Here is a 27,155-nt window from a genome sequence, read left to right as displayed (position 1 = left end):
ATACTCAAACTCAACTATAACTGTATCTTTAAAGTCAGGGTCAGAACTAGCAATTTTCACTGTTCGTGCAATAGAACCATAGTGTTGCAAAAACTTAACAACTTCTTCATCAGTCTCTGTACCAGAAAACCCACTGATTAGTACAGCATTTGGTACCTTGATACGTTCACGTTCAATGACATCCATGTTACTTCAGTGGAAAAATGTGCAAAAATTGTCATAAAACTGCCAACTGTGTGCCAATGATTGGATTAAAGGCATTAAATAGCCAAACTCCTCCTGGCTGGCTCGCCACTTTTATGTAACACCTGCTTAGTATAGTAGGGTTAAACTTATAGACTAGATTCGAGAGGAGTAAAATAAATTTGAGAGAATTGAGTGTTGAACAGCCGGCAGATTTATTACAATGTTACAGTGGTGCAATAATCCAATGTAAACAGCATAGAAAATTAACAGAAGATCAACAGAGAAGAGCGCTCTTTTGAAAATAACAACAAAATAAAATAAAATAAGTAGTCTCTTTAGACCTGACTCCTGATGAGCAGGATATTGGGAGTTCAATAGTTTCCCAGAGAAACAATCCGTATGAAGTAAGCAGTTTTTGCTCTTGCTTATCTGAAATCCTGCGATTCGAAGTAATTCAGACTGTAGCTCTACTCCTGCATCCAGAACAGCTGGCCACACTGCTTTTGGATTCGCCAAGAGTTTTCACAGGGTCTGGCTCGCCATCCATATCCAGAACCACTTCAGATCCAGGATCACAAAAAACCAGTCTGCACATACAGTACAGAGCAATAAACAGAATAGTTCTTAACAGTTTTTCTAAATAAAATGAGATCTCATAAAGTTTTCAAAATCAAGTACACTGTTGTTTTAACATTGTTCTGTCTCTATGAATTCCATTTGTATTGCTTTACAGCATTACAATCAATTGTATTTATATACCCCTTTTTAAGGCATATGTAATCACATCATGAAATGTTTGTAACGTAACTAGTTTTAAATAACTTATTTACATGTATTAACCTATAACTGAAATGACAAAGTGCAGGAAAGGCACTGGACAACATTTATGGCTAAAAGAAAAGTGCATCCTGCATTAGTTTTGCGCATTTGTGAAGATGCCCAATCAAATAGACAATAAAATAAAATACGACATTCCATTTCACACACGATTCAAGTACTCCGACTGGTTTTAGCTTTTTTTAGACAATACGGAATTCGCACTGTTGCAGTGTTTACCACATGTAAAATTAGCATAAGTTTTCCTGCTAACTTATCATCTCTAGTAACTCACCGGAATTCCCAAGAAACAAATACACGCTCTGCCTGGTTTTGGTCGAGAGTAAAACACATAAAGGCCTCTGAAAAGTACATAACTTTAAGTTAGAGACTGTTGAAAATACTTTATAACACTTATTTTATACCAAAAGACTCACTGTGTAGCTTGTTATTTGCTCTCGGTGTCTTGCTCCGTTTTGCCTAGCTTAATGCAGCAACGTGCTTTTGTTGCATTCACTGAACTACGGAAAATCAAAGTGTGTTCAAGGGGTGTCGGAAATAATAATACCAGGTAAAAACAAGAAAATACTAGTAACCATGTCTATAGGGGTTACACTTTTTTTTCTGATTTTGAAGTTTTCTCAGGTGTATGTTCAGGACAATTACTGGAAGCCACATTTCCTTACCCTTACCTCTAATGAATCTCTGTAGCCAATAAAGGCCCAAATACAGCTGCCCTCAGTTCTTATAACATACCAAAAGTTTGTCATGGCCTGAGGCATCTCATAGTAACGTGAAAGGTATCTTTCCGCATCCTTATGAGATGCTCCAGATTCCCATTTGAAAACAACCGAACGCTGCTCGCAGCAGTAACACACACTTGGAGCAGAGGCTCCTAACATTAACTCTATCCATAACTTTAACCTTAACCCTATCAGGTAGTGTTTTTCAAAGCGATTCATGATTAGAACAAAAAACACATTTACATGTATAGATTCATTCCAAACGGCTCTCATGCCTCCAAACGCATACTGATGACTTGTCACATAGCATCGTTACCTGTTGGGATGAGAACGTGTTGTTTCCAAAGCACCATAAATTGGGGTGTCTGTAGCTCAGGTAGGAAACCTACTAATCAGAAAGTTACTGGTTCAATCCCCCTCTGCTCCAGCCTGCATGCCAAATATCCTTGGGCAAGATGCAAACCCCAAGTTGCTCTCCGATGCATCCATCGGGAGGATGAATGCGTATTAATGTTAGATAGAAAGCACTTACAGAGAAAAAAAAGAAGTGATTGGGTGAATGAGGCAAGTTGTAGAGAGTAGAAAGGTTTTATATAAGAACCAGTTCATTTTTATATTTCAGATTTACTTTCAGTTTTCTACTTTTTACATGTAAGATTGATGTACATGTATCACACCTAACTCGGTGACAGCAAATTTGAACAACTGTAATCATTTTTTTCCGGCATCTGAAATATTAGTTTAGTTTGGGGTTGTTGTTTTTTTTGTTTCCTTTTGGCTCCTGATATTAGTCAACTACTATTTGTCAATGTTGAATAATGATAAATGAATTATCTACAGTTGCCTCAAAGCGGTTTATAATGCAATTTCACCAGCTGAGACCGCATCCTCTTTTTAGGTTTGATAGCATTTTTAGTAGATAATGGCAGATGGCTTGAGCATGAATTTAAGCTGCAGTTTGGGGAAGGTCACAGAGGGGACAGCCAGCGACTCCTGAGCTGTGCAGATCCCTGAGTGCTAATGAGAAGTAAACGAATTGGAAAAAGGAGGGAGTGCGGGGCTCAAAAGCAAGAACATACAGCTTGTAGTGCTGAGTGAAAACAAATATGTTCAAATTATACATTTTCACAATTTATTATCAAATGGTCAGAATTTCAAAGTAGTTTTACATGACGCCATGGACCTCCATCTCTCTGGCTCAAAGACAAAGGCCAAGAGCAAGAAAAAAACAAGAGGATGCAATGACAGAAGAAGCTGTGTCAACACACAGCTTCGATGGAAATGATGATGCAGCTTCAATAAGTGGTGCAAAAGTTAACATGAACGGTGCTCTGAGCTGAAACTGCTTTGCAGCTCCCAAAAAAGTTGATTCTGAAAACGTTACATCCAGATGAAGAGAATCAAAGTTTTCGTTACATGGATGATTGAGCAGCGTTTGATTAAATGAACAATAACTGCTCTTATTTGAATAGAGGAAAAAAATGAGTACAACATAATATCTGAACAGAGATATATCGGACCATGAAAGAACTTTCTGCAGCCATTAACAAACACCAGAATAAACACCCCGAGGCTGCTTTTATTGTTGCTGGCGACTTCAACCACACCAACTTAAAGACAGTCCTCCCCAGATTCCACCAACATGTCTCCTGCCACACCAGAGGAGACAAGACTTTAGACCATGTGTATTCCAACCTGGCTGGAGCCGTTTCTGGTCACCACCCAGAAACGGATCACCATGTACCCCAACCAGAAGCCTTGGATGAACCGGGATGTTCGTCTCCTCCTGAAGGCCCGCAACACCGCCTTTAGGTCAGGAGATGCACACGCCTACAGCACAGCCAGGGCTAATCTAAAGAAGGGCATCAAAAAAGCCAAACACCATTATAAAAAGAAGGTAGAAGAACACTTCTCCAACTCCAACCCCCGACGCATGTGGCAAGGACTCCAGACCATTACAGACTACAGGACCACCAAACCCTCCCCCGCATCCTCTGATGTCTCCTTCCTCAACGAGCTCAACAACTTTTATGCTCGTTTTGAGCGAGGGAACCCCACAACCACAACCAAAGCAGACATGACGCCAGACCACCAACCTCTGACTCTCTCCCCCACCGATGTAGGAGCGGTGCTGAGCAGGATCAATGTCCACAAGGCTGCAGGTCCCGATGGCATCCCCGGGCGTGTTCTCAGAGCGTGTTCTGGGGAGCTTGCAGGAGTGCTCACAGACATATTCAATCTGTCCTTGGCCCACGCTGTGGTACCGGCCTGCTTCAAATCCACCTCCATCGTCCCGATACCCAAAAACTCCAACCCATCTTGCCTCAATGACTACCGCCCAGTAGCACTCACCCCCATCATCACTAAGTGCTTAGAGCAGCTGGTCCTAGCACACTTCAAATCCTGTCTCCCCCCCACCCTGGACCCCCACCAATTCGCATACCGCCAGAACAGGAGCACAGACGATGCAGTCTCCATCGCACTGCACTCTGTCCTCTCACACCTGGACAACAACAACACCTACGCCAGAATGCTGTTTATAGACTTCAGTTCAGCATTCAATACAATCCACCCCTCACAACTCATCAAGAAACTGACAGACCTGGGCATCAGTTCCCTCATCTGCAAATGGTTACTGGACTTCCTGACCAACCGCCCCCAACATGTCCGGCTGGATAACCACTGCTCATCTACCATCACAATGAACACCGGTGTACCACAAGGCTGTGTGATGAGCCCTTTCCTCTACTCCCTCTTCACCCACGACTGCAGACCTGCTGATGGTTCCAACACCATCATTAAGTTTGCAGATGACACCACGGTGATTGGCCTCATCAGTGACAACGATGAGGCCGCCTACAGGGAGGAAGTGGATCGTCTGGCTGAGTGGTGCGACAGAAACAACCTGCTGCTTAACACCGAGAAGACCAAGGAGCTCATCGTGGACTACAGGAGGAATGCTGACCCACATCCACCCATCCACATTAAGGGGACGGCTGTGGAGCGTGTGAGCAGCTTCAAGTTCCTGGGAGTCCACATCTCCGAGGATCTCACCTGGACGACCAACTGCTCCAAGCTGGTCAAGAAGGCTCATCAGCGCCTCTTCTTCTTGAGGACTCTGAGGAAGAACCACCTGTCCTCAGACATCCTGGTGAACTTCTATCGCTGCACCATCGAGAGCATCCTGACCAACTGTATAACAGTCTGGTACGGGAACTGCTCTGCCTCGGACCGGAAGGCGTTGCAGAGGGTCGTGAAAACTGCCCAGCGCATCGCCGGAGCACCACTTCCTGCCATAAAAGACATCTACAGGAAGCGGTGTCTGAAAAGGGCTGGGAAAATCATCAAAGACCCCAGTCACCCATCACATGGACTCTTCACCCTCCTGCCCTCTGGGAGGCGCTACAGGAGCCTCCGGACTAAGACCACCAGGTACCGGAACAGCTTCTTCCCCACAGCTGTCAGACTCCTGAACTCTGCCTCATGACCATTGATCAACAACCACTGATCAATGGTCTTGAGTACCATTCACAGAGAGTTGGAGAATGGCTGCAATCACAGCATTGTAAGATGGTGACAGATGTACCCTTAGGCCCCCTCCTTGATTCAGAGAGGGTCTTTCCCTTTTCACGTAAATGGCCTCCTTGACTCCGCCCTCAAACCAGCGTTCATTGCAGTTATTGTTGACAATCACATTGTATCGTGTAACCATCCAGCTCACATATTCAATGTAAATGATTTGTTGAACTCAAGACATGATGAATGTTCCTGCATTAAAACACATCCAGCCTAGTGTTCTCACTCTCCCTAAATGGATCTGTTACATTAGTGATATATGGGAGTTGTGTTTCAGTCTTTTCCACATGAGGACATTTACATTTAGTTTTTGCTTTACTGATGAGTGGCTGGTTAACCTGCAGTGGTTGAAGTATGTGTCGGTCGTCTGGAAGAGTAGGTGTAGAAGACGTCTTTAATGAATGTAATGCTCTGAAGGTGTCAGTGATTACTGTGAATTCATTATAAAAGTGGATTTCAGTGAATAAAGACAGGCCCTCATGGTGAAGCTCAGGAGTCCATAAAGTGTAACAGGTAAAAGTAATTCCATCTTTGTGTCTCCTCCCATTGTTTCCCCAGTCTGTCTAGTTCCCATATTCCCAGGACACCGCTGGACAACAAGTGGGTATTCCAAGACTGAGAGACAGCCAGAGTTGGCAAAAGATCAGACATTCTCCACTTAAGTAGAAGTAAAAATACTATTGTTCCAGTGAAAGTTAAAGTACTGATTCAACTTCATTACTCAGCTAAAGCAAAAAAGTACAGGCTCGAAGCGCTTACAGAGAAAAGCATACAACAGAATGCTGATGGCGGCAGTAACACACACTTGGAGGAGAGGCTCCAGCCGTCCATTCCAGCCCTATCCCTAACATTAACTCTAACCATAACTTTAACCTTGACCCTATCAGGTCTTGTTTTACAAAGCGATTCATGATCAGAATAAAAAACACATTTACACATACCGATGATTTGTCACATAGCATCGTTACCTGTTGGGATGAGAACGTGTTGTTTCCAGAACACCACAAATTGGGGTGTCTGTAGCTCAGGTAGAGCAGGAAACCTACTAATCAGAAAGTTGCTGGTTCAATGCCCCTCTGCTCCAGCCTGCATGCCAAATATCCTTGGGCAAGATGCTAACCCCAAGTTGCTCTCCGATGCATCCATCGGGAGGATGAATGCGTATTAATGTTAGATAGAAAGCACTTACAGAGAAAAAGCATAGAAAAAAGTGAGTGCATGAATGAGGCAAGTTGTAGAGAGTAGAAAGGTTTTATACAAGAACCAGTTCATTTACCGTTATATTTTAGTTTCATTTTCAGTTCTGTACTTTTTACATGTAATATTGATTCATTAGATTGACTACATGTATTAGACCTAACTTGCTGACAGCAAATTTAAACAACCGTAATAATTTATTTTCAGCGTCTGAAATATTTATTTAGTTTGTTTTTTGTTTTCTTTTTGGCTCCTGATATTAGTCAACTACTATTTGTCAATGTTGAACTAATAATGAATCTAAGAACAGCTATTTGTCACGGTTGTCCAGCGTCAACCGTGGGGATGTGAGGAAGGAGGAGCCAGGCATGGAGCTCTGAATGCAAGCAGTGCGTTTATTTACAGTGAATGGAAAATAACAATAAATCCGCAGTGCGTTCCCGACTCCCGTGAAATGTCCTCTTCCCACTGCTAGTGTTCCTTGTCTCCGCTCCTCAGTGTCTGAGCACCCCGTGCTCGCTGCCCTCTCGTCTCCACGCTTCTCCTGGGGAGATAACAAACAGGCAGCCGTAAGACACATACAATGCGGCAGACTATCCGTACTGACTGGCCGAGAGACTAACGTGAAGTCACGCAATGATCCAGCGTCAGAGAGAGCGCCACCGCATTCTTAAGTAGCTCCTCCAACAAGGCTTGATCAGCTGTGTGATGGTCTTCAGGTGTGGCCAACCACCTGGCAGGGCCACACCCACCAGGCCTGAAGGTGCCTGTAAACAGGTGCTCTCAGAAACTCCGGCATCCACACACACACACACACACACACACACACACACACACACCTGCAAGCAGGGAGAAGGAGGGACAGCACACTAAAAACACACATGTCCATAACTGCTGGGTCGTTTAGACTCCTGAGCTGTGCACGAGGGGTCGAACACCCACTGGAAGGCCGGGCACTAGTTTTCAACTGTAATATACCTGATGTGCTCAGGTAACCTGTAGCGCCATGAAACCTCTGTCACACCAGGGCGCATAAAAAATGATGCTTTAAGAGACTGATGGGATCGGGCAGCAGGGAAAACATCCACAAAATGCTACTTTCAGTTTTTAAGTAGAGTCATTACATGCTTGTTAAAAGCAAACTCATATAGTTTTTAATGTGCTTCTTTCATTACAATGACTAGATAAAGAATGTGGCACTGTCTCTATTTAACACTGGCTACCCCAAAATGTTTCCAAACCTTCAACCGTAACTTTCACTGAGAGATTTTTAGATACGGTTATTGAAGCTGTGGGGTTAATTTTTTAAGTAACACGAGACGAGAGGCAGCAGCATACACACAGAGCATCAGTGATAGAAAGCTAGGCTAACATAGGGTAGCTACCTGTTCAAGGAGAAACATGTATAGGCCCATCTCAAGTGCCAGTGAACATCTAAATGATTCAGGGAAGACTTTGGAGAAAGTGCTGTGGGGAGATGAAACTAAATTATGTGGCTTTAACTGACCTTTTGAAATAGGAGTGTGATGCAAAAAATAGCATCCCCGCAGTCAAGCAGAGAGATGGAAACATTATGATGTGGGCTACAGGACGACTTAGTCGGGGTTCCAAACAGTCAGGAAATGTGACATCGTCAAACTGCAGGCCACGGATTGGCTTTTGTCTTTCACTAAAATCAAAACTGCAGTTTTTTTAAAACCCTGCAACAAGGCAAATAGCTGCACAACACCGTGGTTTCCAAGTGTGACAAAAAGCCACAGATACATCATCGCTGCGACGTCTTCCTTTGTTGTGGCATTCGTGTTGCTCATAAATGACAACATGGACATCGGGCCGCACTCAGACGAGGACCCGGTGCATCGTCTGTCTCATCTCAGCCAGTTTACTTACAAACTCTTTAAGTTTGAATTTTAAAGCCGACAATGTGCACAGGGCAGTGATATTTCAAATGAAGGTAAACTATTCCAATCTCTGCAGCCCCAATTGTGTATCACACACACACTAAGTTCTCCTCCTGCCTTCAGCCCAACCGTTGAGCGCGATGACAAATAGAGCCGCAGAATTTTGCTGCTGTGTAATTAAATTGAGACGTGGGGTCAAAATTCCCACCTAGATTGAGTGAGATGAAATAGAAATCGGCTCTCCTCTAACTGACTTTATAGAAATAATTACATCAGCTGCATTTATAACTGTTATTAAATAACAGCAGCACACGAGAACTAAAGTGTAATCCCAGCACATTTCGCTTCGCTTGCACTGATTCTTTAGAGATGACGACCGTGGTGGGTAATTAAGGGCAAACAATATACAAGTGGCGTGAAAAATGGAGGCTGCATTACCTTTCCAAAGCTTCCTTTCCCGATGGCCCGCAGTATCTGGAAGTGGTCAAAGTTTACTGTGGAGAAAATGAGAAGCAGTTAGTGAGAACGTGTCAGTTTGAGCTGAGCTATAAAACAGGGAACATGACATGTACAGCACTGTGCAAAAGTCTTGAGCCATCCCTCATTTGCTTCCAGGGATCCGGACTTCCCTGTAATCTTTAAAGTGGTATTAAGGAATAGCTCTCCAGGCTTTTTAAAGTGTTTCTGATTTTTAATCCAGGGCTTGTATTTGACCACTTTTTGTCTGTTAAGACCCTTCACACTAATCTCTGAAACATTCAAACATAAACAGACACCTAAGTCACGGAAAGGACCAGAAAACTTAACAAAGAACCAATTTTAAATTGTATCTGTACACATTTACTTGCAGCCTATTGCAAAAAAACAAAAGCCCACATCATTTGTTCTCACTTCTTTAGTTGAAGAATGCAGTTAATAACACCGTTAACACAGACTGACCTGGCAAAACACGAAAAAATAAGGGGGTGGTTCAAGACTTTTGCTCGGTACTGTATGACAAATGCAAATGTGCACTTCACAATGTATCGCTGCACTTCGGCAGTACTGTGAAGATTAAATGTTTTTTCCTTCCCGATGCATGTGAAAGGTTAAGACTTACATCTCCAAATGTACTGGAACTGATTTGAACCAGAGGACTCAGCCACACTGTTACTATGTACTGCATAAACACGTTTACCGATGAAGGTAAAGCAGACGCTGTCCTGACTGTGTGGCTAAATTTTGTGCTGAAAGCATCAAATCAATTGAATATGATTAACTTGCTATGAGAGGTTTTTACTCCAAGTGTGACTTTTTCTGGCTTCATACACCTTTCAGGGTCAAATTCAAGCACTTTGTAAGCACGTTTAATGTCCATTTTCAACATTTTCCAGCACATTACCATAAAAAGGATGCATATTTCACTTCGCATCACCTGAGTAAGACCACGTGAAAGGCCAAATGAATAAGTCTTCTCATCAGATATTGATGCTTCCTTCTTATGTGACACAAAAAACAGGAGGAGACAGATCTTTGCTTGTGTTGTTTTTTAAGTTCATTCATTCAAAACTAACTGTAAGACGCTTAACTACATTGCAGTCTGTGTTATTGTTGTAGACCTAATTATCACCTTTAAAGTGTTTGTGCTAATAACATCATGTAGAGTAAGACAGGCATAGAGAACAGCACTGACTGGGAGAGGCTTTGAACACATGACATACTCAGATCAATTCAACACTTTAGACTTTAAAAATGCACAAGCGTCTTTCAAAAACCCATTTATTTAATCTATCATCATTGATATTATTATGTACAGTTAGAATGTACTGTTCATCTCCCTTAAATAAACAGGCAGCCTTAAAGTGTGAAATAGTCACTTGTCTACTGTCTCAGTGGCTGATAGTGCCCCACAGGCCTCAATGTCAGCTCGAAGCCATTATGTTTCAATTGTTTAATGATAAACAGATTTTGAATGAAAGCGAGGAAACTTCGCTAGCACAAAAAAGTGCCTATTCTTTCTTCCCATATGGTTCAGTCATATTACCGTCATTTCCCCCTAAGCTGTTCCCAAAGACACCAGGTTAATACTTGAAAAGGCTGCAGCGATACACAAAAATATCATCAATATTCTGTTTACTTGGTGACAACGTCGCTTTTAGCCTTCAATCAGAAAGCCTGACGTTGGCTAGTTAAGCATCGGGCTAACGTTTAACGCTTTCACTTGAGGGAAGTAACTCGTATTACTGCTACTGCTGTGTAATCTTGGTTCAATTCACAGCATATTCTACAAGTTACCCTGCAATAACTAACTGTTAGAATAGCGCCACCGTATTGTATCGCACTGAGTGCACTTCAATCCTTTATCCCGCGAGTTTGCTAGCTAGCAAAATAATAATACCAATTTTAAACAAATAACATGTGTAACGTACACACTCGAGAAAATTATTTACTAGTACTTACGCAAACTCCCCCGTTGTGAAAACGTACAAATCCTTCTTGTATTTTTCGTTTTCCAGCAAACACTCATTAAAACGGCCTCCAGGCACATTAGCGCACTCACCCCCGACTGATCAGGGAGGGGGTGGGGGGTCACACACTGAAACAGACTAACGTGCAGAGGTACAGCCCAGGCAGACAAATGTTGCTTTTAGACTTTGCGACTCGTTTTATTTCTCTATCTGATAAGAAAACTATTCAATCAGATAGTTCTTTGTGGTGAATGAAATACGGTTACAGTTTCAAGAAGTTTTAAGCACCAAATCCGAAATCCAAGCACTGCAATATTAAAACCCAATTCAATTTCTTGTTTGCTCCGAAATCTACGACATGACTATATACAGAAAAGCTTGACGTGGTATGCAAAAAAACCCCGAAGACAATACAAATACAAATACATGAACAAAAAATGTTTTAACTGTCAGTTATGTCATTTTAAAATTTTCCAAAACTAACATTTTCTTTGATTGACTGATATTAAATTGATTAGGGTCAAGTTTACTGTGAACAATATTACACAAACAAGCACGTGTGTGCGCATGCGCACATATTAGAATCCCTTCGATCGCTTCTCATATGTGCGCATGCGCACATATTAGAATCGCTTCGATCGCTTCTCATATGTGCGCATGCGCACATATTAGAATCGCTTCGATCGCTTCTCATATGTGCGCATGCGCACATATTAGAATCGCTTCGATCGCTTGTGACGTGATAACTTTGCTTTGATCCTTTCTGACGTCATAACTTTGCTTTGATCCAAAACCTATAAATAGAAGCGCTCACCTGTTACTTTATGCTTAACGGACGTTGACCTGCAGCAACTAAAACCCTTTTGAGAAGTTTTGAGAGCAATTTACGAGAGAAACCAAAACAAGTTCAGTTTTGTTTCTCACCAATTCACAGCGCAAACAGACACATTACACCATGTCAGCCAACCCATCCTTCGGCTCAGATGAGCTTGGAATATCTAAAGGGACCATTTTGGGAGATCACCACATGGTGGAGGCTTTCCTTGGAGAAGGAAGCTTTGGTGTTGTAACCAGATGTCGCGATACAAAAAACAACAAAACTGTTGCTGTTAAAGTCAACAAGAGCGACCCTGAAATTCTGCTCCAGGCAAAACTGGAAATTTTCATCCTGGAGCAGCTACGACGCTTGGATCCAGACAGGTGCAACATTGTGGAATGGAACGGCTATTTCCTCGATGGAGAGCGCATTTGCCTGAATTTTGAACTCCTCGACCAAAGCCTGTCAGACTACATAGGGGACCGGAATAACCAAGGTCTCCCAATGAGAGAAATCAGGCCAATTTTGCATCAGCTCGCAAATGCTCTATTCCACCTGGGTTCTGTGGGAATAGTGCATGCTGACCTCAAACCTGTCAACATCATGGTTGTGAACCGCAGTGAGTCTCAAGTCAGAGTCAAACTTATAGACTTTGGCATCGCATGTAACACCTCTGCAGTGATTCCTGGTGACTGTGTGGGGACAATTGGTTATTGTGCACCTGAGATTATGCTTGGCACTCCATATGATGAAGCAATTGACATGTGGTCTCTAGGGCTGGTAGCTGTGGAGCTTGCTACAGGGGTGCCTCTCTATCCTGGGGAAGACGATTATGACGTTTTGAAATTCATAATTGAAACCCAGGGTCAGCTACCAGATCATCTCCTAGAGTCTGGCTTGTACACTGACAGCTATTTCATCGAGGATAACCACAAGGAACAGCGCTGGACATTTAAGACCCCAGAACAATTTCAATATGAGACAGATTATCGATCCAAGGAAACTCGATCGATAAAACTTAAGTGTCTCGATAACCTCGAACAACTGCTGAAAGTTAGGCGAGGACCGGAAAATGGCCAAACATTATTTGTAAGGCTAATCAAAGAAATGTTGGCCTTGGATGCAAATCAGCGCATAACACCCTCGGAGGTTCTGAAGCATCCCTTTTTCCACCCTGGCCTCTCAAGGACAACCCCCTGCACTGACATGAATAGTACAGGGGGAGAACTCCTTGTGCTCTCTCAGCAGCCTTCAAGCTGGAAAAGTCATGGATCGCAAAAATTCAGCTGCAGTTTCCAAAACTCAGTTGAATTTCCTCAAAAAGGAGACATCAACACCTCAGCCAACCCATCTGCCTCTGAAGATGATCTTCAAATAACGGAAGGGACCATTTTAGGAGATCACCACGTGGTAGAGGCCTTCCTTGGAGAAGGAGGCTTTGGTGTTGTAACCAGATGTCGCGATACAAAAAATAACAAAACTGTTGCTATTAAAGTCAACAAGAGCGACCCTGAAATTCTGCTCCAGGCAAAACTGGAAATTTTCATCCTGGAGCAGCTACGACGCTTGGATCCAGACAGGTGCAACATTGTGGAATGGAACGACTATTTCCTCGATGGACAGCGCATTTGCTTGAATTTCGAACTGCTCGACCAAAGCCTGTGGGACTACATTGGGGACCGGAATAACCAAGGTCTCCCAATGAGAGAACTCAGGCCAATTTTGCATCAGCTTGCAAATGCTCTGTTCCACCTGGGTTCTGTGGGAATAGTGCATGCTGACCTCAAACCTGGAAACATCATGGTTGTGAACCGCAGTGAGTCTCCCGTCAAAGTCAAACTCATAGACTTTGGCCTCGCATGTCCTGCTTCTGCAGTGATTCCTGGTGACTGTGTGGGGACAACTGGTTATTGTGCACCTGAGGTTATGCTTGGCATTCCATACCACGAAGCAATCGACATGTGGTCTCTGGGGCTGGTAGCTGTGGAGCTTGCTACAGGGGTGCCTCTCTATCCTGGGGAAGACGATTATGATGTTTTAAAATTCATAATTGAAACCCAGGGTCAGCTACCAGATCATCTCCTAGAGTCTGGCTTGTACACTGACTGCTACTTCATCGAGGATAACTACAACAAACAGCGCTGGACATTTAAGACCCAAGAACAATTTCAATACGAGACACATTATCGATCTAAAGAAACTCGATATATAAAACTTAAGCGTCTCGATGACCTCGAACAACTGCTAAAGGTTAGGCGAGGACCGGAAAATGGCCAATCATTATTTGTAAGGCTAATCAAAGAAATGTTGGCCTTGGATGCAAATCTGCGCATAACACCCTCGGAGGTTCTGAAGCATCCCTTTTTCCACCCTGGCCTCTCAAGGAGAACCCCCTGCACTGACATGAATAGTACAGGGGGACAAAACCTTGTGCTCTCTCAGCAGCAATCATCGTTTGGGTGGCCAGAATTCTAGGGGAGCTAGAAATTCTTGTGGAAAAAAAGCCCAAAACAATAACATCAACAAAAACAACCAATGAATATGGTCTTAAACTTGGGCACAATTTGGCTTGAAATCCATCAACTAATCTCTCAATATTCAAAGCGGAGCAGCAGACAACTTACCATCACATCAGTCCTTCAATCAGACCTACAACAAACGTCTTCAGTCTCTCACCCCAACCGGTCGCAGCAGATGGCCGCCCCGACCTGAGCCTGGTTCTGCCGGAGGTTTCTTCCTGTAAAAAGGGAGTTTTTCCTTCCCACTGTCGCCAAAGTGCTTGCTCATAGGGGGTCATATGATTGTTGGGTTCTCTGTATGTATTATTGTAGGGTCTACCTTACAATAATACATACAGCCTTGAAGTGACTGGTGATGTGATTTGCTGCTGAATCAATTCGGAACTAATTGGAAATCTGGATATTAATTAAATAAACCTGCTTTGACCATCAATTAATTGTTCTTTGAAATTCTTTATAAATATATAAATATAGTGCCACTCTTCTACTGTTTAAATTGCAACTGTTTCAAACTGACTAATTTATTCATACACTTGAGCATAAACACACGCACAGTAAATGGCCTGTATTTGTACAGCGCTTTACTTAGTCCCCAAGGACCCCAAAGAGCTTTACACTACATTCAGTCATTCACACATTCACACACACATTCACACACTGGTAATGGCAGCTACATTGTAGCCACAGCTGCCCTGGGGCGCACTGACAGAACATTGCAGAACCTTTAGCACCTCGTATGAAAAATATTTGACTGTGTGTATGCTTTTAGCGCTGTTTGGATTTGAGAAAATCTAAAATAAATTGAAATTTGTCTTTAGAAATTGTTTTATACATTTCAGTGGTATATTATGCATACAATAGGACATCTATTTAGATTTACATCTTCCACAGAAAAAACTGCACATTACTGAAACTTAGTATACTGGACTTTGTTGTTGTCCCACACAGGTTCAATTTCGAGTGGTAGATGGCTCAGTGCTCAGTCAACCAAGATTTTATGATAGTGGGCACAATGAGGTAGATAAGCTGCTTGTAAACAGTACTTTTATGCTCTCTTTTTCCATTTGGATAAGAAAGAAAGAACCAGGAAACAAAGGCAAACAAATAATCTCTGCCTTTATCCCAGATTCACATTATAGGAACAGCTGCTCAATGACCACTGTAGTCTTTGCTTACTGCACTTTTATCTACATCTATGCAAAGTGATCCACTACACCTACTTTTACAGTTAAATCGTTTTATGAGCACTCATGCCATTTTAATCTGAGTTTCTACTCAAATACAATCAGTAAAGAAAAACACAGTCTGTGACGTTTGTTTTGAAGGAAAAGGTATTCCCTGCAAATGTTTATCTGTGTGAGACTATTCAGAAAACAGTAATTTTCAGCTACTGTATAGCTCTGTGTAAATAATCATTCTGTACATTCGATAATCTTTAATCCTACAACTGTTTACAACTTGCATAGTTCCCATTTCTGTATAGCTGTATATCCCAGATTCTGTAAAGTTATTTATTTCATATTCTGTATAGTTTTTCATATTTATATCCTGTTCATATCCTGTACATAGCTTGTACTCACTACAGCCTGTACATACTTATAGTTATAGAATATTCACAACATACTTCATACCGTGTACATTATAACATACCATAATAGACCCATTTCTGTAATATACTCACATATCTATATTATTGCTAATATATATTGTAATATATCTATATCACTAAAGAACTTCTGGATGGATGCAAACTGCATTTCGTTGCCCTGTACCTGTGCATGTGCAATGACAATAAAGTTGAATTCTATTCTATTCTATTCTATTTTGTTTTATAGGTGAGACACTTGGCCTCTTTTTTCCTTGTTCTACGTTTGTCTTTTGTCCGATTACTCTGGAACACAAGATGGAAAACTGATATTCTCATGTTAAAAATATAGAAAAAGGATTTTATCACCCATAAATGTTAACTTCTCATGCCTCTTAGCACAAGCAGGAGCAGAAGCGCCCTCTGCAGTTTGTGTGTGGGAGTGCAAAAGCTTACAGCACCTGGTATTCCCAGGCGGTCTCCCATCCAAGTACTGACCAGGCCCGACCCTGCTTAGCTTCCGAGATCAGACGAGATCGGGCGTGTTCAGGGTGGTATGGCCGTAAGCGAAAGCAAAGCTGTGAAAAAGACCTTTTATTGGTGGCAAATGTCTCACAGTTTGATCTATATTATTGTGCTAAACTTCATATGTTACAGCGACAACATGCAAACCTTCGTTATTAACTGCAGCTTCAAATTGAGCTGCAAAAATGCTTTTCCCGCAGTAACATCACGATAAGAAGACATGTTCGTTGATTACAGCACAGTGTTAAAGTGACAGAGAGCACACGGTGTGTTGGGTCGATTTGGAAGTCCAACATTTTTGTCGTTTGGACATTTTAACTTAAATATAGAAAACAAAAACGTAAGCGTGTATGTGTCATTACAGCATGTATAAAAACGCCGTTTCTGAGCTGACCTTTCGCTTGCGGCCATACCACCCTGAACACGCCCGATCTCGTCTGATCTCGGAAGCTAAGCAGGGTCGGGCCTGGTCAGTACTTGGATGGGAGACCGCCTGGGAATACCAGGTGCTGTAAGTTTTTGCACTTACACACACAAACTGCAGAGGGCGCTACTGTTTAGTAAGAAACTTCATGACCTCTCTTCTAATTTTTTGCTTGTGTACCGTTAAAAAATTAAAACAACAATCATCTCTGCAGCTTATTGGAGACACCTTTGTGATTCTGTTGTAGAGCAGAGCAGAGGCAGACATTTGATACACCCGGGGCTTAGCCCTAAAGGGTAGTATGCATCTGGGACTTGGGGGGTGGGGGGGAAGAAATGACTGAAAGATTAATTGGCTCTGTTTTGAGTTCATATTCATATAGGGAAAAATATATCACATGTGCAGGACACCTTAAAGTAGTTTTTTAATTAAGCAGCAAGGCAGAACAAAGTCGGGGCTGTATCAAGACACGAGGACTAAACCCCAATTCAACCAGACCCAGAACTGATCCGGAATTAAAACAGGACTACAACAGTTCAGAAGCAGGACTACTTAGGATTTAACCAAGACAGAACCAGAATCAGAGCTAGATGATAGTAGCACTAAAAATCATCATAGACCTGCACTACACTTATTTTTTAATTCTACCAAAGTCCACTATTTAGATTCAGAAAAGTTTAGATAATTATTTAACCTTGTTGTGCAAACAAGCCTGCATAACTTAATAAATATAGAATTTGAAAAATAACAAACCTAAAAAGAAACACTAGGTACGAGATACATGAGGACCTATGATACGCTGATACTTTTGGTAAACAACCATTTGACTAACATGTGTGTCTCACCTGCTCTTGTTCATCTCTGTTCTGTCCTCTCTCTCTCTCTCTCCCTCCCTCTCTCTCCCTCTTTGTGCTGACAATCAAACCAAACACCAACATCATCAAATATACAGTTGAAACCAGATATTTACAAACTCTTCAGATAAAAACAAAAACACTTTTTTAATTGTAACATCAAATCAGACTAAATGTTTATTTTTTATGTTGATAAATATAAAAAACATATTTGTTAACTTTAAGAGTAAAGAGAGAAACTGTCTGTATTTCTTAATTGTAAATGGCACCAAATTGTATTCAAACTGAGCCACACTTATGGAGCTCCACAGTTCTTTTCCAGGTGTTTTGGTTGACATCTCTTGATTTTCCCATGTCAAAGAAACAGGCTCTGTGTTTTGCCTTATATGCATCCACAGGTGTGCCACCAACCTATCAGAAGCTTCTTCAGCTCAGAATGGAATCGTCTGGAGTTTTCTTATTAATTAACAATAAACTTAGTGTATATGTGCTCCTAAATTTGGTGAAAGTGATAAAAAAGAGACAGCTCTCTCTCTTTAACTAATTCAAAAGATATTTCAATATTTATTTATGCAAAACAAAACAAGTTTACTCTAAATTGATGTTGTACAGTAAAAAAATGTTCTTGTGTTTTCCATAAAGTGTATGTAAATATCTGGTTTCAACTGTGAATGTACTGCTGTGTATTGAAATTCCTTTTGTTTTGCATAGAAATATACTGAACAACATCCAAAGCATAATATATAAAATAACATCTACCAGAGTTTTTCTTTGAAAGAAGCTCCTTATGTCCATTCTTGTATATCAGTGCATAACTGAAACCGATTTATTTAGCCGTGGAGGGAAACAACTGAAAATATGAAATAAACACACATGTAAGCTGAGACTCTCTAAAGAAACAGCATTGTTGTTGTTCGGCTTTTCATTTCACCTTTTGTTGATTCACTTGAAGAGCAAGTAACGTAATATGGGTCAAGTGATCAGTTTGATATCAATCTTTTGTGATGCACCGTCATATTTACATTATTTGTACAGTACGAATGATTTCCTTTGGAACCTGGTCAAACTTCAGTTCTCTGTCTGCCTCGCTGCGCTTCTCCAACAGCGCACTCGCAGGCAGCAGCTGCCCCGCCCCCTCGCTCAGTGCCTGAGCTGGGATCATACCAATATTAAGGGGAAAAGTTCACAGCAAATGTCTTTAGTGGCAGGAAGGATCGATTCTTCACCAATAGTGAATGACTTTTTAGCCTTAGCAATACGGTTAGCCACCAAGTATGATGCTCTCAGTGCACTTGTATTTGTTGTTGTGGAGGCCCTCAGTAATGGCTTCTGTCCCTGTTGTTCCTGCTTTTTTCTTTTAAACTAGTCCAAAGGCTTGTTTTTTAATGTCTCCAAGTGACGAAGCAGTTTTGAAGGCTTCATTGCCTCATTGGAGAGCTGGTCTCCACATATATTATGCAGAGCGGGCTTGGTGCATGGGAATCACTTGTTGCAATATATCCACTTGTTGTCTGTTAAATGCAGCTTTCTTTTTCTTAGTAGTTGTCATAGACTCTTCTTCTGTCTCCTCACTGGGCCTTTTTTCCTTTGCAAAGAAACCCTCCAAAGACATCTGTTTTTTACTAATTTTGCTAGTTTGTGGGTTTAATATTAACTAATGTATCTTGACATGCGTCAAGAGTCAGTCATAGACTGAAGTAACTGAGAGAATTCAGTCTTTTTCCAAATAAAACACTGTTCAGAGTCGGATAATAAATAAAACGGAAATAATGTAAGTTATTTATTTTTTCTGTGCGGTACGAGCTTCAACTCTCTTGACCCGGTACCAAACGACTCAAGGCCTGGCCCGTGGCCCGGGGGTTGGGGACCGCTGCTATAGACTACAGTGTACGCTCTACACCTACTTACTGGTTTTTGTTGCACCAGTCTGCATCTCCCAATTACTTTGTGTGTTTCGCTTACAGCTCCGCACCACCCAGGCGGCAAAAAATGTGCATGTTCTTTGTGATCTCGTAACCAATGCCCTCTGCCGTCAAAGTCGAGAATTAGTTAATGGGCATCATGTGACTAGTGGAAGCCAGATCCTTTTATTTAGCAAAATTGGGGTTAATAGTTAAATGTTATTGTTGAGGGGCACAGACAGCACATGTACACAGATTAAAAAATAGTAATGCCTCAAGAACAGGGCTCTTGGGACGTCCAAGAGGAAAGGGGCAAATGCTCAAGCCCCCTCCGTTATGGCAACGACGTTTAGAAATTTTGTCTTTTGGACATTTAGAAAAGTCTTAGAAATGAATCGCATGCCAAAATGAAAACAAAAAAATTGGATGACATTAAAAACAAAAGAAACAAGAGACAGGGCGCTGAATAAGAACTTGTCAGCTTGTGAGTCTTGTAACTGGTGATGCTCCAAATGTTAAAAAAATAAATATATAAAAACCAACAAACACCAAAAAGTGACTTTTATTATATGCTTATTCTGTGATCAGATAAAAAATATTTTATTAGAAGCAAGCTGGATCTAAGAGATTATTTCTACACAGCATCCTACAGTCAGTACAATTAATATGTCGGTATTGGTGGGATGAATATAAAATTCCCTCATCAGAAGGAAATAATAGTTTTATGTTATTTCATGTAACGTGTGAAGAAATACAGGTTGATCACATGTTAAAAAATGTATATACTTATTGCTAAGACAGACTCAAATAAAAACTTATAATGAAGAAGACGTTTCCAGCGACGTTTAGTTAGAGCTGATGCTAAATGTTGCTCTTTTGTTATCTCAGAAATGTAAATTTGTGGGTACAGAAGTAGAGCGCATGGGGATTTTTCCTATAGTTGCATTATTGGATTCAAAGGTCATTTCATCACCATAATAGTGCACAGGTAACTTTCCTTCACATTTGACCACAACTATTCTGTTAGTGAGAAGTGTGCCTTTATACTGACACTTGGGTTTCCTGGCTGCATTGTTCTTTAGGTCACATCTAACAATGCGAAACTTTGCTACACTCTTTGTCGTGCCATTCGTCTGATCATATCTTCCTTGACCGTTACAAATGGCTTTGACCTGTTTGTAATCACTGAGGATGAATGTGTTAACATCCTTACATTTGTTTCGATCAGCATATATTTTCTTTTTTTTCATTTCTGTATCACATTTTTTCACGCTCATCTTGGCATCTACATGCTGTCGTCTAAACTTTTCATAATTTGTTTCATTCAGTCGCTTCTCAATTCGGTTGGGTTGAAGATTGGCTGGTTTTGAGAGTCCAGTAACAAAGGGCAGCACAAGCAGCAAACAGGTAAACATGATCCTCATTGTTTCCTGGAGAGAGAAAAACAGGAACATTTTCCAGATCAAGAATTTAATGCAACAAAAGCGTCATCACTGTAGTGGCAGAAGTAAGTATTTGATCCCCTGCTGAATTTGTAAATTTGTTCCCTTATAAAGAAATAAACAGTCTCTATTTTTTGTGGATGTTTTATTTTACTGGAGAGAGACAAGAACACCAACAGAAACAAAACACAATACATGATTTCTTTTCACTGATTTGCATATAATTGAGTGAAGTAAGTTTTTGATCCTCGACAACCCAACAAGCGTTCTGGTTCCCACAGACTGGATTACAGTCAATCAATCAGTCCATTACAGATACTCCCAATCTCAGTTTATTATGTGTATAAAGCACACCTGTCCACAGTACCAAATTCTTCCATTCCAACTCCATCTCCACCACCATGGGAAAGATTGAAGAAGTGTAAAAGGATTAGTTACTGAGGTCTACTCGGGCAAGGGACCTCAGGGACAAGAAAAGTCATGGTCAAGACCAAAGACCTCTTATCTTGCTCCATGTAATATCTTGGCTCATGGGGTGAGGATAATCATGAGAAAGGTGTTGGATCAGCCCAAAACTACAGGCCAGTCTTAAGTTTGCCAGTAAACATCTAAATGATTGAGAGAAGGTTTGGGGGGAAATGCTGTGGTCATTTGAAATCAAAAACTCTGTGGCATGAACTGAGCCCACTGTGTTTGGAGGAAGAGAAATGCTGAGTGTAACCCACAGAACACCATCCCCACTGTCAAGCACAGAAGTGGAAACATTATACTGTGGGGCGCCTCGCCACATTGAGGCGGCCAGTAGATGGAGCCATGTACTGCAAAATCTTGGACAAGAACCACTTTCTCTCAGGCAGAAGACTGAAGATGTGTCATCGATGGGTCTTCCAGCATGACAATGGCCTAAAACATACCACTAATGCATACTTTAGGTGTGGCTAAAGAAGAAGCACAAGGACATGGAGTGGAGCTAAGGCAGTCTCCAAACCTCAGTCCTGAAGAAAATCTGTGGAGGGAGCTGAAGCTTAAAGTTACCAAACAGCAGCAAAGAAATCTAAAGAATTTAGAGAGTTTGTGGAAGGAGGAGTGGAAAAAAAATCCCTCCTGAGATGTGAGCAAACCCAGTGACCAACTACAAGAAACATATTACCGCAGTGCTGGGCAATAAGGGTTTCTCCACCAAGTACTAAGTTGTGTTTGAGATCAAATACTTACTTCACTCAGTGACATATAAATCAATTTATTTTAGCAAATACATTTTTTATTCAATTTTGGTTGATATTCTGTCTCATTACATCAAAATGAAAATACTTAAAAAAATTAGAGACTGTTCACTTATATTAAATAATCAAACTTACAAACTCAGCAGGGGATCAAATGATTATTTCCCCCCAGATAATAGCTTCTTTTTATGACCATCTTTTCTCTTTTTTGTCTTTTTGAAAAGCTGCTGGCCAACAAAGTTTTATTCATAGATGTTTTTTGCATTAGATAAATTTGCAAACTGAACTCCACGCTTCCAGAACCTCTCAGTTTCTTTGGCAGAGTTTACTTTTCATTTTTAATGGCTTGTTGTTTTTTTTATTGACTTATATAGAAACCCACACAAGTTTAACTTTAAAAACAACTTATGTAACAAAAAAATGAACCAACTTAATGGATCAACATAAATAAAAGGATAATTTCAGTGTTTTTCATCTATTCTTTATGGAGTTTTTCCAAAACATTTTCAAACGTTCAGATCTGTCTTTTATTTTCTTGTTTTAACATTATACATGGTGAACTAAAAACCCTGGAACATGGTTTGAAACATTGAAGGCAGCATGTTTCGCTTTTTGGCAGCTTTTATTTTGAAACTGCAACACTAAGCAGTACTTCTCCACACCTGTGGTGCACGCGCTGCGCAGACCCCGTCGGGCATGCGCGGCAGAGGAGGGGGCTGACTTGAGCAGAAAGCGCGGAGAGACAAGTCGAAAGGAAAAGACAGACGATCTCTGATAAAGCAAAGCAGACAGAAAGAATTTACCTGAGCTCTCTGCTGGACAGGTAATTACCGCAGTTTGGTTTAATATTTTGTTTTAAACAGTGTAACTACGAAGCGAACACAAATACAGGTGATATATTTTCATACAGTTATGTTCCAGTCGGGTTAATGTTTGTGTGTCCTCACCGTAAAGACTGCAGGTTATTGGAAAGTGCCTGAAAATATGTCTGCAAAGCACCCCTCAGTTGAAATATTAATTTTGGCTCGCTATCTACTCTAGAAAATAATTTGCGCGTCTACGTCGCCATTTACGGTTCAATGTGTGGCCGTAAGCAAGGAATTCCTGGTGCTTGAGGGTCATCTAGTAAACGCCAACCATCATTTAAAAATAACCGAAAACAGCTGTCGTTACTTTAATGTAGTCTTTTAAATCATTAAATGATAAAATAAAGAAAATCAAAATCAATATAACAGCTTCAAAAAATTCAACATCTAAACCAGTCATTTTTTTCTTCAGTAAATATTTTGAAACTTATCAGAGGCACTGGAGGACATGTTGAACAATAATATTGTGTACGTTTTTTAGAGTATTACTGGATATTTTTAAAACAGGCAATTTTAATCATTTACTTACATATGGTAGATATGGTAAACAAGTGAAAATGAACAACAAATTAAGTAATTTAAATAAATTTGATGATTTGTTAACTCTCAGTTGATGAGATGTATCTAAAGGCAACTTCTCTACTTGCATCCACACATTGAACCTTACAGAGGGAAACGGTCATTGCACTCAGTCATGACAACATTCTTGTTAAATGTAATTATTATATTAGAAAGTTATGAAACTTTTAAGCAAACTTTTCCAACTGAGGACACTTACCGTATTTTTTGCTTTACTGATCAGTGGTTGGTTGATTAACCTGCAGGAGTTCAGGCACGAGTCAGTCGTCTGGAACAGCGGATGGTGAACATGTCTTCAGTAAATGAAATGCTCTAAAGGGGGAATTAAAATTGAACATTATTTGAACATAAATAAAAAAAGATAGGCCTCTGCCTGTGCATGCACATTTCTTATTCACGATATTCATGGTCACAGAACCCAGATGATGCATGTTTTAAAGCCCATATCTGGTTAGTGAATGTGAGTATAAGTGTGGCAGGAGATCGAGTTATTCAAAATAAGCCTGTTGTCTATAAAAGATTTTAAATATACAAATAAAAAGTTCTTACCAAACGAGGAGTCAAGATGAGCAGAGACCAGGTCTAGTGCAGCTCAGCTGTTATTAAATTCTACCTGAGCAGGTTGGAGCTCATTTGTGTCACAGACAAGTAAAACTTTGGGGGCTTCAGCTTTTAAACATTTCAGCAGCCCCACCTTAAATTAACTAGCATCAGTGTCTACATCACTAGCCCACCAGTTAGCACTGCTCTGTTTGTGGTTCAGAACATGCTGCAAACATGATGTGAGGACCAGTGACCACAGCTGCAGATGCAGGTTGTCTTTCATAGCTCGCGTTACAACAATTGCAGCTATTTTTTTTTCAATTCAATAAACCACATGTTTTAAAAATAAGTAAATTAAAAAAATATTGACATTTGTGAAAAAAGTACAGAAACTGCCTTTTGGCTTAGTTTTTGTTAAGTAAATAATGGCACGGTGTAATATATCACGTGTTGTTATTCCCCTGATGTTGTATACACCTAATTTTAAAGTGGGCACTAAGACTCTATTGTAGAGTCTGACAGCAGCTGGAAAGATATCTGAAATTTCTCCTCGCACACTGTTGTTGCAGCAGCGTGTCACTGTAGGAGCTGCTCAGTGCTGCTAGGATGACCTGCATGTGGTGGGAGGTGGGTTTTTGTTTTATTTTTAATATCCTGTCCTATCTGCCAGCTTTTGCAATCAGAATTGTGACCTGAATGCATTGTGGTGCAGAGCACATTTTGCTTTTGCAAGATCAGCTACTTAGAATCTCTATAGGCTCCTCTTGTTCATGTGACTATGTTATCTGTTTATTTATTCATTTCTATTTGTGTTATTTCAGTTATTACACTGGTATAGTATGACTATGTCACCTGCAGCCTCCAGCAGTACCAGTTACCTGAGACCACACATCTCAGCGACGTGTGCGTGCCCATCCCAGCAGGGGAAAGAGGGAAGCCCCAGCTGTCCCAGCAGAACACACCATAAAAGATGATTGATGTCACCCCAGAGTCATAGACGGTCTTCAGAAACTCCAAAACAATTGAATCTAGCCTTCTAGGTGTCCATCAGGTGTGATGTCAGAGCCACCAGCCTGGAGCTGTTGTTCATTTACATCTGCCTAATTGATCATTTATCCTCAGCACACTTTTCAGTTCCCTTGCTGAAACTGGACAATATGTAAAGTCTAATTTCAAACAAAGGTTGGGGAAACCTGCGCTGAGCTGAGACAGAAGAAGTCTGAAGTCGAACTCGGATGAGTGACAGAGCGTTCCTGCTACTGAAAACTCTACGTCCAGATGAACAAAATGAACTTTTCGGGGCAGGTCCCCAGATGTTTTCTCTTCTCAGAATCCTCTTCACAGATCGTATCTCTTTTATCTGACACACAGTCATGTGGAAAAGAGTGTTTTCATAGGAATCTATAGAGTACTCTGAAAAACTAAGCACTGTACATGAGTGAGTAGCTTGCAGAGCCACCTTTTAGCAGCAGTAGTGTCACCAAATTGTTTCTGTATGACTCTTAGTCTGTCACACGGTTGTTTTGGCTGACGTTTCTTTACATCGTTTCGTCAGTTCATTGAGGTTTGTGGTATTTGTTTATGTACAGCCCTCTTAAGTTCCCAGCACTGTTTTTCAGGTTGAGGTGTGGACTGTGACCTGGTCATTGCAACACCTTGATTCTGTTGTAGCTCTGCTAATTTGCTTGGGATCTTTGTCCTGCTGCATTACCAAAACTCAGTTTTGACTGTAGACTACTTGGTATACAAGGGACTTCATGGAAAACTCAATGACTGCAAGGGCCCAGGTTCTGTAGCTGCAAGACAAGCTCAAATCATCACCCCTTCACCACCATGCTAACAGCTGGTATGCGGTGTTTGTGCTGTTATGCTTTGCAAATTTGCTACTAAACTTGCAGCCATGCTGTCATGCTGTTTTTAGAGAGCAGAGACTTTCTCCTTGCAACCCTTCCAAACAAGCCACACTTATTCAAACTTTTTCTAATTGTCATGGCCTTTAACATTTAACTTGCTAACTGAGGCCTGTAGAGTCTGAGATGTAGCTTCTGGATTTTTGAGCTTTTTCTGAGAACTGCACAGTTTGACCCTGGGGTGAATTTTCTGGGTCATCCGTTCCTGGGAACATTATGACATTGTGTTAACAAACACCTGAATACTCCAGACCAGCAAACTGACAAAATGTTTGCTTTTATAGAGCTGCTCACATATGCTGATGAGCAATTATTCAAATGCAGTGGATTAGCAGCATCTGGCTGTTAATCACCTTCTAATTTGCATTGAAGCAATAAAGGTGCTTTCTGAATAATATGAGCTGTCTGGTGTGGTATTCATATTTAAAGTGAATAATCAGAATCAGATTACTTTAATAATCCCTAAGGAAATTATGTGGATTACAGTTGCTCCAAGTGTGTGTGTGTGTGTGTGTGTCTGTCTGTCTGTCTGTCTGTCTGTCTATCTATCTATCTATCTATCTATCTATCTATCTATCTATCTATCTATCTATCTATCTATCTATCTATCTATCTATCCATCCATCCATCCATCCATCCATCCATCCATCCATCCATCCATCCATCCATCCATCCATCCATCCATCCATCCATCCATCCATCCATCCATCCATCCATCCATCCATCCAAATCACACATATCAAGAGGTGAGGGGAAATGTGTGTGACTGACATTTACAGTTATTCTCAGTCGCTTTGGTGCGTTTCTCAGAACACCATTAACATTTGCACAGCAGTTAGTGCATTTCCCAAAACAATTAGTGCAAACTGCAAAACCTAGTGGATAGCCTGCAAAAGCACGTCACATGCACAGAATTGATTATCCATACCTCAAAAGCAAGTATCCATGTCAATGAAACTGTCAGTGCCATCAAAATGAAAAGTCTTGACACCATCTTTATGAACAAGATAGTCAAATGGCATTGTCATGTTTCCACTATGACAGTTTATAATTTCAGTGTTTCCCATTGCAAAAACAATTGGTGACACCTGAAAATGCTGA

General features: G+C 41.0%; 3 long non-coding RNA genes and 2 other non-coding genes across 5 annotated transcripts; 2 read left to right on the top strand and 3 right to left on the bottom strand.

The window, feature by feature from the left end:
- Positions 1-374: 374 nt before the first annotated feature.
- LOC145424298 (uncharacterized) lies at positions 375-1,609 on the bottom strand. The gene is made up of 3 exons (XR_013905326.1): positions 1,440-1,609; positions 1,298-1,364; positions 375-773 (listed from the first exon to the last, which is right to left on the bottom strand). It is a non-coding gene; the product is annotated as an uncharacterized LOC145424298 (long non-coding RNA).
- Positions 1,610-16,236: 14,627 nt separating this feature from the next.
- Positions 16,237-16,355, bottom strand: LOC145424602 (5S ribosomal RNA). Its single transcript, XR_013905683.1, has one exon. It is a non-coding gene; the product is annotated as a 5S ribosomal RNA (ribosomal RNA).
- Positions 16,356-16,711: 356 nt separating this feature from the next.
- LOC145424616 (5S ribosomal RNA) lies at positions 16,712-16,830 on the top strand. Its single transcript, XR_013905697.1, has one exon. It is a non-coding gene; the product is annotated as a 5S ribosomal RNA (ribosomal RNA).
- A 3,205-nt stretch (positions 16,831-20,035) lies between these two features.
- Positions 20,036-24,290, bottom strand: LOC145424296 (uncharacterized). The gene is made up of 3 exons (XR_013905324.1): positions 24,151-24,290; positions 23,801-23,913; positions 20,036-20,921 (listed from the first exon to the last, which is right to left on the bottom strand). It is a non-coding gene; the product is annotated as an uncharacterized LOC145424296 (long non-coding RNA).
- LOC145424297 (uncharacterized) lies at positions 22,781-26,451 on the top strand. Its single transcript, XR_013905325.1, has 3 exons — positions 22,781-22,979; positions 24,714-24,771; positions 24,966-26,451. It is a non-coding gene; the product is annotated as an uncharacterized LOC145424297 (long non-coding RNA).
- Positions 26,452-27,155: the final 704 nt, after the last annotated feature.

This window comes from Astatotilapia calliptera, chromosome 23 (assembly GCF_964374335.1).
Source record: "Astatotilapia calliptera chromosome 23, fAstCal68.1, whole genome shotgun sequence".
Classification (NCBI taxonomy): domain Eukaryota; kingdom Metazoa; phylum Chordata; class Actinopteri; order Cichliformes; family Cichlidae; genus Astatotilapia; species Astatotilapia calliptera.
Note: the sequence above shows the minus strand (reverse complement) of the source record. Positions and strands in the feature narration are given on the sequence as shown.